This window comes from Oryctolagus cuniculus, chromosome 14 (genome assembly GCF_964237555.1).
Source record: "Oryctolagus cuniculus chromosome 14, mOryCun1.1, whole genome shotgun sequence".
NCBI classification, from domain to species: Eukaryota; Metazoa; Chordata; class Mammalia; order Lagomorpha; family Leporidae; genus Oryctolagus; species Oryctolagus cuniculus.
In genome coordinates this window covers 55,742,717-55,754,313 of record NC_091445.1, presented here as the reverse complement: position 1 = coordinate 55,754,313, position 11,597 = coordinate 55,742,717, and the positions used below count along the sequence as shown (strand labels likewise).

Sequence of the window (11,597 nt, the reverse complement as noted above, 5' to 3'; positions counted from 1 at the left end):
GTGGCTCACAGGAAAAATAATTGTAATTAAAATCCACATGCCTCTAGTTGTTATAGTACAACATAACTTTAAAAATGTTTAATTTCAGATTTCTGATGGACACTAAAGGAAAAATCAAGCATCTCATTATTTTTTATTACTTACAAACATTGGTGAGGCATTGTGTGTCTGTTTGATTCTGTGCATTGCTTTTCATTACCAGGCTACATTTTACTGTGTTTGTGTGTATGCATGGATGTTTTTCTATATACATTTGAAAGTACAGTATTTTATTTTCCAACTATTTTTACTGTCATAATCATACATCTTTCTCCCCTCTCTTTTAACAATTTTTTTCTCTATAGCTTTCTAAACCATGTTCTTTCCACGTAATTGACTAGTGTATTCAATTGAAATGAGCCTTTATCATTTTCTCTATTTGGTAAAAAGGAGATGGCATTTTTTGATCCTAATGTTGGAAATGAGCCATAGTATATGTGTCTCTGAAATATATCTGCATTTCATAAATGCAAAGCTACTTTTTGAAGAGTTACTAGTTATCAGGTGAAAATAGAAACATGGTAAAATCAATATTTGCAAAAGTGAATTTGCAAAATAAGAACAATTTACTATAAAGCATCTATAGCATCTATAGAAGTTTCTTATATCTCAATATTGGGGGTGGATATGGTGATGCAGTGGATTAAGCTGCTGCTTGGGAACCCTAAATGCCATATTGAAGTGCCAATTTCAGTCCCCTTTATTCTGTTCTTCTGATGCAATTTTATGCTAATATGCCTGGAAGAAAGCAGTGTTCCAAGTACTTGGGTTCTGTCCCCCACTTGGGAGAACCAGATGAAATTTCTGGCTGCTAGCTTTAGTTTGCCCATCTCTGGCTTTTGAGGGATTTGGAAGAATGAATCAATGGATGGAAGACCTGTTTCTCCTTTTCTCTTCCTCTTGCTCTTTCATTTTGCCTTTCAAATGAATAAATAAGTTAAAAATATAAACAAATTAAATCTCAATATTGCATACAAATATTACACCTCTATTTTCTTTTTGTTTACCATATTTTAAAATTATAATTGTCATGACAAAAACTATAGATAATATGTTTCAGTTTTGGTGATTTCTGTCATGGCTGCATTTCCATGAAACCATAAGCACAATAATGAAAATGAATATAAATATAATACACAAAATACTCCATGTTCCAGTCTGTGATCTTTCCAACTGACACATACAGAATTTCTTAAATATCATATAGGTTTTAATTATTTAAGGGAGAGGGAATGGGAAGGGAGAGGGAGAAGGAATAGGTGAGGCAGAGAGGGGGAAAGGGAGAGAGGGACGGGGGAAAATGGGAGAGAGGGAGAGAAAGAGATGCTGGTTCACTCCCCAAATGGCTGCTACAACCAGGGCTGGGCCAAGCACAATCCAAGATGCAGGAGCTTCATCTGAGTCTTCCATGTAAGCACAGGGACCCAAGGACTTGAACCAATATAATAATAATAAGAAGAAGAAGAAGAAGAAGAAGAAGAAAGAAAGAAATTAATTTCCTATGATGCCCAAGCATGAATAAAAGAGACACAGAATTATCTATGCTGAGACATCTTAGTGAGAATATTGAGCTATTAAATTATGAAAACAAAGTCATGACCCAATGACATCCAGATTTCTCAACAAAAATAAGAGAAGAAAATCAATTTTTCAATTTCCTAAAGGACATGAATTGTAAAATAACAATTTTAAAGACTTAAGTCTAAAGGTAGACAAACACTCTGAAATAAGTCATAGAATTATCATATTTGGATCATTCTTTGTTGGGAAATGGAAGTTCTTTGAGTTGTCCAATATAAGATCAAATAAAAAGAACTGAGTTGCAAAGTTAATTCTACCTCAAAATGGATTTAACATTTGTATTGAATCAACTTTAAAAGCACAACTACGTACTTGTTATAAAAGTTAATGTTGTGTTCTAAGCTCTGATAGTATAAAAATAATAACCACCAAAAAACTAGAAAAATAATTAATGATAATTAACATTTATGGTCTAATACTAATCTTTCATAGCAGAATGCAAATACATTTTGTAAAACAGTATATTTTAAGTTATTTTATAATTTCATTCTCTTATGGTTAGTTACTTAAAGAATTTTTATTTCTAGAAAAATTATTTATCTCAAAATGTGATAATTTTATGGAGAGGTGATATAATTTTAAACAGTAACAGAGGATGTAAGGCAGTAGGTTGAAAAGAAATGTATATCTAGGAGACAGGATGAAACAAATAAAAAAGATGTGATAGCTCATTGAGAAGCAACGGGAAAATACAGAGGCAGAGTTAACAGATGATTCACAGGAAAGTTACTGTTATATAAAGCAGGCTAAGAGAAAAGAAAAAGTGCCAATATACAAAGGAATATGATAAGTTGAGATTTGAAAATGTTAACTTTAAGGTTTATCACAGACATTCAAGCAACAAATGAAATTGGGATACTATGGACTGGATTTCATAAGACAGCTGGCACAGATACAGTTAGAGCTGGAATTCATCATTGTACCCTCATACAGGCAAGTGACTAGGTGTGCTCATATAAGGAAGCTGAGTCCAAAGAGAAGAAGAAATAATGCATAACCCTCAGGGAGACCAGTGCCACGAATGACAGGCAGATAGTGAGGATTGAGTTAAAAAGAAGCCAGGGAAGAGATCTCCATGTAAACACCTGATAGTGAGATATGCAGCATATTTGAAAAATGTAAGGAATTCCAGTATGGCTAAAGGTGAAATTCACAATGTGCATCTAAATTGGAAAACTGAAATCTAAATGACTTGTAGAGTCTAATCTCAGAGAAATTGATAGCCTGAACACCTTGGGTTAATGAGTTATTTTGTAGGAAGGAGAATATTGAACTGAGAAGTTCTTACATATAAATCCCAGTTAGAGGAAATAGAAATTATTGCTTTATTCTGCAAAAGAATGACATAAAGGAACCTATTCGGAAAATTGTCCAAGATATTGAAATACATTAAAGTTGTGCCATAAGTATACTCAGCAAAAATTATTTCAGTGCAAGGACAGTTTCATTATTTCCCATTATTGTTTTAAAATTTGTTTTCCTTATTATATATTGTCATTTATTACAATATATTTAATATATTTATTAAAAGGTATAATTCCTCTATGTTGTTTTTCATTACCTATATAGTACTAACTTTTAAAATTTTGGAGACATATATTCATAGTGTGATACATCATTTAACTTGTAAATTACAGTATTTCCTCTTTTTATAATTAGGTTTTTCCTTCCTAAACCTTGATATTAGGCATTGTTGAAAAAAGTCTACATTTTTGGCTGTCACATTTTGTTTTTTCTTTCCACAGTCTTACAAATGCAATTTATGTTCTCTTTTTATAGTTTAAATGTGGTGTAACTTTTAAAATTAATGTCTCAGAATATGAAAAGCAGGAAATAAATTAAGAAAGGTCATCTCTTTGAATTAAGTAAAATTAACGTTTAGGGAAAAAAATACATAAATCTTTCATGGTAGCTGAATGCGTAGAGCGTAACTCTATTAATCTGTGGATGTAACTGAAAATAATGCTTCCTCCAGACATAGAGTAGCATCTTAGGAGAAAGGAAGGCTTTTCTTCAACTAAATACAGATCTTAAAAATTTTGAAAATTTTCTTTTTGATATAAAACTCATTTTTCACGTGCTTTGGAGGAACTTGTAGGTTACATTTTAAAAATAAATCGTTGTCAGGAAATAAGTCCAGTATGCAGTGGATATCAGTTGAAGATAGTGACTAGCTACCAAAAAGCCTTGAGGACACAATATTTCCTTTCCCTTTCTATTGTCTCACTTACTACTCTTTTATAATACAGATTTTATTTTCCTCTCTGAATTTATATCAACAAGAAGCAAGATCTCAGACTGACGTTGTATGATCCTGTTTCTAGTCCCTAGTAGAAAAAGACTCTGAGCCTCTTAGTCTGAGTACACTGAACTCTGCTTTTCTCATCTAAACCAGGAATTGGGGTTGTGCAGTGCATACCCAGCTCCTGGAGAACACACAATGTGTGTAGATCAGAGATACAGTGCTCAGAAGTTGAAGACTCCTGTTGATGTGAGCAAGTCACAGCAATGTTGACTGATGCACATGTAACATACAGAATTTAACCCTTAATATTAGAAGCTAAAAGAGGTGAGAGCAGTTTAGCCTAGCAGTTAAGACACTGGTTAAGATGCCTGTGTCCCATACCAGAGTACCTGGATTGCATACCCAGCTCTTGACTCCATCTTCCTGCTAGTGCAACACCCTGCGAGGCAGCAGTGATGGCTCAGGTAACTGGGTAACTGGCATCCACAGGAGATAAATGTGTTGAATTTCTGGCTTCTGACTTCAGCCTTTGCTCAGCTAGCTGTGGCCCTGTGAACATTTGTGGTGTGAATCAGCAGATGGGAGCGCTCTTTAGCTCACACTCTCTCTCTCTTCCAAAAAAAAAAGTTTGAATAATATTTTTTTTTTACAACTCAAGTCATTTTCTCATTTTCATAGACTTCTCTCGGCACCTGTGAATTCTACAGTTCTCTGAGCCTCAATTCAGCAGTTGCGTCCACTGTCACTCCCTGATCCCCAACATCCTAGACTCTGTACTGACACCACTCCAATATCTTACATTCATCTCACATACCTATATGATAATTTTTCTCGATATAATATGACATACAATTTATTCCATTCAAACACAAACCACACTCTTTAAAAGGTAATATACTATTGATATAATGCTTTTCTTGATCCTGTTCTTGTTTAGAAACAATCACTACAATTAATTGAGAGTAAGGATGTTGGTAAAATCATTTGTAGTGATACATATTACTTATAAATTCAGTTCAAGTGTGAATAATGACATGGTTCTGTATTCTTCACTTAAAATATAAATAGGTTAGTTTTTTTTTTCATTTTTGAAAATACCCTGGGTTTTAATCATCATTGCTGACCACAAGCAATTCAATCTCTTTCCTCTTGGGTACTTGACAGGGTGGCACTGCCCCACTCACTTGAATGGACACATGGTCACATGGCTTCCTGCAGCAATGAAATGTGAATGCCACTGGTCTGTGACAAGTGCTGCCATAGGATCTTCAGTTGGCTCTTCCTTCCACTTCGGTGATCATGTCGGTTAAAAGAGGAAGTCTGCCACTCTTAATTCATGATGAGCATGTAAGAAGAAGGAGACTATTTAAATAGAATGAGACCATCACGTTACTGTTTTATGCCATTAAGCAGTGCAAGATCTACATTAATTTAACTATTTCCAATCAATTCTGTTAACTTTTAATTTCTCATTGGGTTTCTTGTTCTTTTTCTCTGAAATAATTGAATAATACACATTATTATACTTTAATCATTGTTGTCTTTGCTATCAAAACAAAAGGAGGTGTATTGTAATAATATTACTCACTTCTTTAATTTATTTGAGTATATTTTCAACTGAAATTAAACATTCTCCCAGTGAATTTTTTATTGCTTAATTTCAAATATTTTATTTTTTTGGATTTAATCCTGTTGATTTCTTCTCTGATTTTAATTATTTCTCTTCTCCTACTATATTTGCGTCTGGTTTGCTGCAGATTTTCTAGATCCTTGAGAAGAACTGAAAGCTCATCTATTTGGTGCCTTCCCAATTTCTTGATGTAGGCACCTATTGATATAAACTTTCTTCTTAACACTGCTTTTGCTGCATCCCATAAGTATTAGTATTTTGTGCTGTTATCCTCATTTATTGCCAGAAATTTTTTGATTTCTCTTTTAATTTCTTCTATGACCCATTGTTCATTCAGGAGCATGTTGTTCAATCTCCATGTGTTTGCGTATGCTCTAGGGATTCCTGAGTTGCTAATTTCCAACTTCATTCCCCTATGGTCTGAGAATCTGCATGGTATGATTCTAATTCTTTTGAATTTGCTGAGACTTGCTTTATAGCCTAGTAGGTGATCAGTCCTAGAGAAGGTTCCATGTACTGCTGAGAAGAATGTAAATGCTTTCTCTGTAGGATGAAAAGTTCTGTAGATATCTGTTAAATCCATTTGGGCTATAGTGTCATTTAAATCTACTGTCTCCTTGTTGATCTTCTGCCTGTTGATCTGTCTATTTCTGAGAGTGGAGTATTGAAGTCCCCCAGTACAATTGTATTGGGGTCTAAGTCTCCCTTTAAGTCCCTTAACAAATCTTTTAAATAAACTGGTGCCCTGTAATCAGGTGCATATACATTGATAATCGTTATATCTTCCTGTTGAATTGATCCCTTAATCATCATATAGTGCCCCTCTTTGTCTCTCTTAACAGTTTTTGTGGTAAAGTTTATGTTGTCCGATATTAAGATGGCTACGCCCGCTCTTTTTTCATTTCTGTTGGCATGGTATATCTTTTTCCAGCCTTTCACTTTCAGTCTGCATGTATCTTTGTTGGAATGATGTGTTGCTTGTAAGAGGCAAATAGATGGGTTTTGCTCTTTAACCAATCAGCCAATCTGTGTCTTTTAACTGGACAGTTCAGGCCATTCACATTCAATGTGACTATTGATAAGTAGTAACTTTGCCCTGCCATTTGCCAAAAATATTTTCTAATATATGTTTTGAACTTCCTGTGATCTTTTGTTGTGAGGTTTCCTTCCTTTATCTTCTTTCATATTAATGACCATGTTTCTGTGTTTCTTTGTGTAACACATCTTTAAGCATCTTTTGCAGGGCTGGACGAGTGGCAACAAATTCTTTCAATTTCTATTTGCTGTGAAAGGTCTTTATTTCACCTTCATTCACAAATGAGAGCTTAGCAGGATATAATATTCTGGGCTGGCAGTTTTTCTCTCAGTACCTGGGCTATATCTCGCCATTCCCTCCTAGCTTGTAGGGTTTCTGATGAGATGTCAGCTGTGAGTCTGATTGGAGATCTCTCTTGCACATTTTAGGATCTTTTCTTTCTGTTTCAATGCAGTGAGTTTAATTACAACGTGTCGTGGTGAGGATCTCTTTTGGTCATGTTTACTAGGGGTTCTATGAGCTTCCTGTACTTGGATGTTTCTGTCCTTCTCCAAACCTGGGAAATTTTCTGCTAGTATCTCACTGAAAAGGCCTTCTTATCCTTTCTCCCTGTCCATGCCTTCAGGAACTCCTAGAACCCAAATGTTGGGTTTTTTAATAGTATCCTGTAGATTCCCAACAATATTTTTTAGATTTCTAATTTCCTCTTCTTTTCTTTGGTTTAACTGTATCCTTTCCTGTTCTCTGTCTTCTAAGTCTGATATTCTCTCTTCTGCTTCACCCATTCTGTTTTTAAGGCTCTCTAATGTGTTTGTCATTTGATCTATTGAATTCTTCATTTCATTATGATTTCTCGTCACTATCACGGTTTCATGTTCTACTAGTTGTTTCATTTCATTTTGATTCCTCCTTAATATTTCATTTTCGTGAGAGAGATTTTCTATCTTGTCCATTAAGGATTTCTGTAGTTCAAGAATTTGTTTTTGAGAACTTCTTAATGTTCTTACAATTTTTTGAGATCTGCTTCTTGCATTTCTTCTATCTCTTCATCTTCATAATCTTGAATTGGGGTGTCTTTTTCATTTGGGGGCATCATAGTGTCTTCCTTGTTCTTGTTACCTCGGTTTCTGCATTTGGCATATTGGAGATATTCTTTGGTTTCTTCGCTGTGGTGCTTTTTCTTGTTATACTATGTCTCTAGATTAAGTGGACTGTCTGCTTTTGATGGATCCTTAGAGGCTGTGATGGGTGTGGCAAGAGAGTGCTGTTTGGTTCTTCAGGGTTAAGTGTGTGCCAAAGGTGACTCACCCAGATTGTTCTCTCGCTCACTCGCGCTCTCTCTCTCTCTCTTTTTTTTTTTTTTTTTTGATTCAGTTGGGAAGTAATTCCACACAGCTGAGTGGAATTGAGGGTAGTTGATGTTGATTAATGAAATCTGGTCCCTGTGGGTAGTAGTCTGCTCTACCCCTAGGACCACACAAAGAGTTTATAAAGCCCTCAGTGTGGTCTCAAATTTCTCCACAGTCTCTCACCTGGTTGCCCAGGTTACCGAGTTTGTGTACTCAGTGAGTTCTCTCACCCCCCCTCAGATTTTCACAGTCTCAGTTCATTAGCTCCATACTTTCACTAGGTCCTAACCTCCTGTTGTTTCTCCCCACCAGAGTCAGGTTTTTCTGCTTGGCTAATGGCGGGCACCTGCTCTTTGTCTTGCTCGGCTTTGTAAGGTGAGTGGAGAGAGGCTAATGTCCGTGCCAGTTCCCCTTATTTATTTGTTTTTTTCTCTCCTCCAGTCAACCTGGTGAACTTTCCCCAGTGGGGCTTCAGGCCTCATTCCCTCTAGGCTCTTTCTGCCTTTCCCTGCCAATGTCTCGGGTTACTGAAGTTTTTGTCTCACCTCCCCTTCCAGCGCTGGCACGCAGACTCTGAGGCTCGGCTCCTGCAGCTCAGCTTCCATGTGGTAGGCGACCTTGCTCTCTCCGTAGGTCCTCCATGTCACATCCATTAGATCCGGTAGAATTTCCTCTGCAATTTTTTCCTGAGCTTTTTCCTGAGGCTACAGTAACTCCACTTTTATTAAACTATCTTTTCTGGGACTATCAGTGTGCACCCTCACTATTCCACCATCTTGGCTCTGCCTTTCCCAGTGAATTTTTGTAACAAAATACTTATGTCTGTCTTGAAGATTAGATTGATGGATTTGAACTTTCATGAAAGAAAGTCTCATTTGTATTAGTAACATAAAAGGTAATTTGTAATTTCAGATAGTAGAATTTACACTTGGACTAAAACTTTAAATACGCAAAAATCTTTAGTCACTGGAGCTGGCATCGCGGTGCAGCTTAACCCACTGTTTGTGATGCAGATACCCACATCAGAGCACTGGTTTGAGTCCCAACTATTTGGCTTCAAATCCAGCTCCCTGCTAATGTGCCTGGGAAAGCAGAGAAAACAGCCAAGTGCCTAGTAGCCTGCCACACACATGGGAAACCCAGACATGGAAAACTTTCTCTCTTTCTCTCCTCTGTGTGTCACTCTGCTTTTCAAATAAGCGAAATACATTTTAGAAAGATGTATTCATTTATTCTAAACAATAATTAATGCAAAATAACAATATGAGTAAAGCATTTATAACAGAGTATCACATATTAAGAGTTATGAAAGTATTAACTATTGCTATTAGTTTTTATTGACAGGTACTTATTGATTGCAATGTATACCAAGTACTGATCTTGCTACCAGAAATACAACACAGATTAAAACAGGAAAATCTTGCCCTCATGCAACTTATATTCTGTTAGAATCAGATAGATGATGCAGAAACATGTCCTAATGATATCACTATGAAATAATATGAAGCAGGACAGGGGAACACTGGGACTGCTGAGGATACAAGATGGCTATTCAGTTCCAAATTGTACAGAATGGGAGACCTCCATTAAGAAGGTAAATTTGCTCAGAATCTAATAGTCCTTGGGCCCCCACCATCTGGGCGATCTGGAAGAAGCTCCTGGCTCATGGCTTCAGTCCAGCTCAGCTCTGGCCGATATGGTCATTTGTGCAGTGAACCAGCAGAATGGAAGACCTGTCTCTCTCTGGCTCTACCATTCTTTGTAACTTTAAAATAAATAAAATAATTCTTAAAAAATACAAAGATAATAGTAGTACAAGAGTGAAAAATGAGGACTGAGAAGCTATTGTGGATCACATCCTTGGGGACTTCCTATGTTACTTTTAAGAATTTAGATTTAGTTTATTGCAGAATTGGAGTATTATATCAGGTTGACTAATTGCATAGATTTGAATGTCAGGGATATTAGTCTGAAAGGGAGATCTGGAAATATTTCAGTATCATGGACAAGGTGGTACCTGGAGAAATGCTTAGAGGTGGTTGGAATTTGGTAGTTTGAAGCAAAATACAGTAGTACTTGCTAATGCATTCAGTGTGGCACTGGAAAACAATGGTACAAATAAAAGATAAAGTATTCATTAACTAAGAGAGGAAACACTATGGGAGGAAAAGAATTTGACAGAAAATATCGGCTTACCCTAACTGCTCCATCAATAACTTTTCTGTGTGATCGCTTAATTATAGATGAGAAAGTGAGTGCTATCTTGGCGAAAATCAACATGGGTGGTATCAGAAACAGGAAGCTACTATGGATGATTGTTTTGATGTGATTCTCTCCTGTTTCTTCAAAGAACTTCAGCCACCCAGGGCACTGCCGTAGCTCCCTGACTTCACTGCTAATCAGCCTTCCTTTATACAATGATCCACCTATTCTTGGCATTGGATGCTGCATCCAAATAAAAATTATTCTTGCAGAGATTTTCTTTTATAATTCATATTTTACTTAGTTTACAACTATAGTTTATTTCCCTCTCTTCACAATAAAACAACCCCCCAAAAAATCAAATATTTAACATGAGTGAATAAAGCTATATGTATATTAAAAGAAAACATATTGAAATATTTGTGTTTGATTGGAATTGGGAGAGTGTAATAATGTATAATCAAAAGGATAAGCAACATTGCCTACATTAAAGAATTTCCTTTAACAATCTTTATGACTAAATATCTGCTAGCTCGGTGGTATCTCCAGCATCAGAGCAAGACTCTGCTCCATTTTGTGGTTATGCGTTTTCAAAGGGTCAAAGCTACACTCTAAAAAATGCATCAATTCCTGATTATTTAGCCATATCTGTTTTCTTCAGGACACCTCATTCATGCCCCAGAGGAATTCCACTTAAGCCCAGCATCCCTGGATACCCTGAGTTAGGACTGACTCCAATACTTCTAGATGTAGGTGTTTAATACAAGTCTAAGTATTTTATGGGTGAGAAGATATATTGAAGATCCCTCATTCTTATCTTCTTTTAACCCAAATCCACTTAAGAACATTTCATAAAAATATTATTTATTTGAAAAGAAGGGGGGAATCGAAACAATAAGAGACAGAGAGAAAGAAAGAGAAAGAGAGCTTGCTTCTATCACTGGTTCACTCTTCAAATGGCTACAAAAGTCAGGGGTGGTTCAGGCCAAAGCCAGGAGTCTAGAGTTCCATCTGGGTCTCCAACATGGGTGGCAAAGGCCTAACCACTTGGGCCATCCTCTGCTGCTTTTCTACACACATTAGCGGAGAGCTGGATCAGAAGGAGAGCAGCAAGGACTCAGAATGATGCTTCAAAATGCAGTGCCAGTACAGCAACATCTCCCCACATTGTGGAACAAACTCCAAATCACTTTTACCTCCCAATGTTAAATGCAAACAGATAAATAAGCTTTTTTGCCATAATAAAAGCTCATATATATGTACATGTGCAGGCATAGGTTTTTTGGGAGATATCTATTAACTACCAGATTCAGTTATGTAAGTTTCTGTTAATATTCTTGTTTTATACTTATAAATTCTATTTTCTGATGGGGATTATAGGAACTTTTAGCTACTTGAATTATCATGTTGTCATGTTGAAAGACAATTATCAATTATGTGAGCTGGGATCTAAACCAATAATGCTGTAAGACTAAAGTCCAATATATGCCCTTATGTTATAGTGTGTTATCTCCC

General features: G+C 36.1%; 1 long non-coding RNA gene across 1 annotated transcript; it reads left to right on the top strand.

The window, feature by feature from the left end:
* The first annotated feature begins 8,031 nt into the window (after positions 1-8,031).
* On the top strand, positions 8,032-10,346 carry LOC127492756 (uncharacterized). Its single transcript, XR_007922486.2, has 3 exons — positions 8,032-8,255; positions 9,391-9,474; positions 10,124-10,346. It is a non-coding gene; the product is annotated as an uncharacterized lncRNA (long non-coding RNA).
* Positions 10,347-11,597: the final 1,251 nt, after the last annotated feature.